Raw genomic sequence first — 3,210 nt, 5'->3', positions numbered from 1 at the left:
AGGTATTTGGGGTTTACTTTGTGAGTGCTGCACTTTCATGCCCACCTCTAATTCCATATCAAATTTCAGAATACAGAACCCCATTGGGGTTCCCTTATTTTCCCATTATCTCAGGCTCGCTTTTTTGGGGGACCATATGGCAACTCTATTGGTTTCTACCAAAGAATTGGCAAAAGTCACTTTTGTTATTATCCAGTTCCTCTGATGCCAGAAGAAACATGACTCATTTCTGCCTATTAAGCAGATTTATCTTTTACCTCTTCACCTAAAGTAAGGTCACCAACACTTCACCAGTGTGGCTGCTTTCTAGATTTAATTCTTATGGTGTTGGTCTTCCACCCTCGGGAACCATCTAAACTTCACTTACTTGTTTGGCACCCTTTGGAAACTTGTCATAGGGACAAGTTATGTCCTTACACAATTCCACAGGGAGACTTAATGTACATGTTCATTTGATGAGGAAATTGTTTCCTTCATTTGCTTCCATGTAGGAATGATGATATGACATAACCCACGACAATAGGTATCTCATATCTCAAAATAAATTTATATCCTTTTGTAATAAAAACGATTTCAATTAAAGCCCCTATGATAATAACAAGCCAATGATAGTTTTCAAACGATGCTTACCTTGAAGTTGAAATAGGCTACTTTTTAGTCCCAAATACCAGCAATGACCGCTGGGTGTCAGTCAAGGGCTTTTGCCAAATGCTTCGGTTAGCATGGCTGCTTTGACTGGACATTTCCAAAATCATTGGATCATGGAGATAATAAAGTGACCATGTGCTTAGTAAGGTCACAGAGCCCTGATTGTGCTATGGTTCTTTGAAACTCTAAAAAAAAATAATAATAATAACGGCTGTTGCTCAAATCCAGGTGTTTTTTTTTTTTCCTGGTAATTTGGTGAATAGGGGTTGATAACATTTCTCAGATATTGTATGCGAATTTTCTAGAAACCAAAGAACCTAATCAATCTTTATATGGCTTGCTTTGATTTTGGAGTTCACAGAGAACATAATTTATTTTTTGTTTTCTGGGCGATGCCCTAGTCTCCTCTGTCTAAGAGATATCAAGGAATTTCACCATTTTTCTGATATCTGTATTGTACGATAGTTAATCAGCCATCTTCTGGAATCATATGATTAACAAGCATTTATAATGCAATTTTAGCTTAGTGTTCAGATTGATACATAAACAATATATCATTACTATCACAAATAGCTGCATTCTCCAATTGAATCAAATCTGTTTCATCTCATCAGGTACAGCAATAAGCAGGAGAATTTAAATATCTTTGCAAGAGCATAGTAAATGTGTATTTTTCCATCCATCTCACACGAATGCAAATTGGCTTTAAATTTCTTCATAAGTAGAAATGGAAAAGAAAGCATTAGTCAAATTGGTCACAGAATAATAGTGTCCCTTAGCTTGTTGTTCAGCTTGAATAGTTAATACGATACTGTGCACTACTCATGGAATGAGGGTTATTATTTATTATTATTTCTATACTCTATAGTGAATCTCTGGGTTTCATCATTTCTTCCACAGGCTATTAAACAAGGAAATTGTGGATATTAATATACCTACATCTAAAACATTTTTAATTGAAAACAAAATTTCTTCATGTGCCTCAGGTATCCAAACCTAGCCTATTCTAATTGCTTTAAATTGGCCAATTGAGTGGGCTTAGATAATTTTGAAATTTCCCATCTGCTATTCTCCAGTAAAAGAGGATTAAAAACAGATGTGTGAGACAACCTTTTTCCTCATAACCTGGATAAGAGTCCTTCATTCAGACATTAGATCCATTCTAACCATACATTCTGACAGAGCGAGGCAACAACCTTACATAACTTTTGTTAATAAATGCCTACATTTTAGCCATACTTTTGCCTGCTGTTCCTTGGAATTGCTCACTGTATCTCTCTAACTCAATTCTATTGCCTGTTAACTTTTCCTTAATGGGCTTTGTATGATGCTATATTGGACGCCAGTGTCCAGAAAGCCAACTAACGTTCCTTCACCTCCCTCGGGCCATTTTACTCACACCAATGGAAACAGCCTTGGATCCCTGGCTGGGGTGTTGAGTCAAGGGACTCTGGCCCTCCTGTCATCCAGAGTCAGAATGTTCTCTTTTTCCGCATACAATTTTCTTGGGCATTGACACTCAGGGGATTATGAATTTCTTTTTGTACAATAATCAGATTCTTAAAAATTTATTGAGACTAAAATAAATTGAGCAAAACTGTCACAATTCCTTTATGGGTTGAAAAATTGATGGAGCAGCCAGACCACCTAATCTTTACACAGCAATTCATTACAATTTTAGTGGTTATAACATCTGTCTCTTCCTTATTAATGTTATTTTTAATTAACCTTCTGAACACTAGTATTCAGTTTAAATTTTCTCAGGACTTTTTTTTTTTTACCCCTTTTATCCATATTTCCTTTTCTTTTTATTAATCCTAATCATTTTTCCATCATTAACACTTATTTGTAGTAGTTGGACAAGGAGTCCTTCCATAGTTTTGTTCATCCCATCTTATCCCTGCAATAATGAAGTCAAATAAGGAGTCCAGGCAGTTGTAGCTCCTTACAGCATCTATTATATCTTGACCAAACCTGTAGAGTTAGGAAAATTTTTAGAATTACTGCAACTAACAAAAGTTACTTTTGTTCTCAACAATTCAGCAGCCCCAGAAATACTCATTTAAAATCTAAGGGTGAATTTGGGGAATTTTCCTTTTCAAGGTTTATGTTATTTACCTTTGATTTTATACAGCTTAATGGATTTGGAGTTTACTCCTTCTATCCACGTTTCTGCAAAAGCTACAATAAGTGAGGGTGCTGAGTAAGCACTAACATGCCTGTTCATTTGACAGTATCCAATAGAGGGAAAGAGCTCTGTGACTTCTCATACACAACACTGATTTCAGTAGAGGTTCAGCAATGAGTTGGCGATCAACTCCCAAGTGGCTTAACCGTTTAACTAACTACCTTGCACTTCTGCGGTCTTTTAATTCCCACCCCCATGTGACCTGTGTAAATGTGTTGTGATTCTTGTCGATGCTGAGGGAAGATTTTGGTTGCAATGGCTATCTTCCCCACTGCCTTTGGGCATTACAGTCAGGATCACATGCTGTACATCTGTGGTTGTGAACACCATTGGCTGCTTTCCTATTACTATCATTTTCTCTAGAAAAAAGCAGG

This window comes from Mandrillus leucophaeus, unplaced genomic scaffold (assembly GCF_000951045.1).
Source record: "Mandrillus leucophaeus isolate KB7577 unplaced genomic scaffold, Mleu.le_1.0 Scaffold81, whole genome shotgun sequence".
Taxonomy (NCBI): Eukaryota; Metazoa; Chordata; class Mammalia; order Primates; family Cercopithecidae; genus Mandrillus; species Mandrillus leucophaeus.
Note: the sequence above shows the minus strand (reverse complement) of the source record.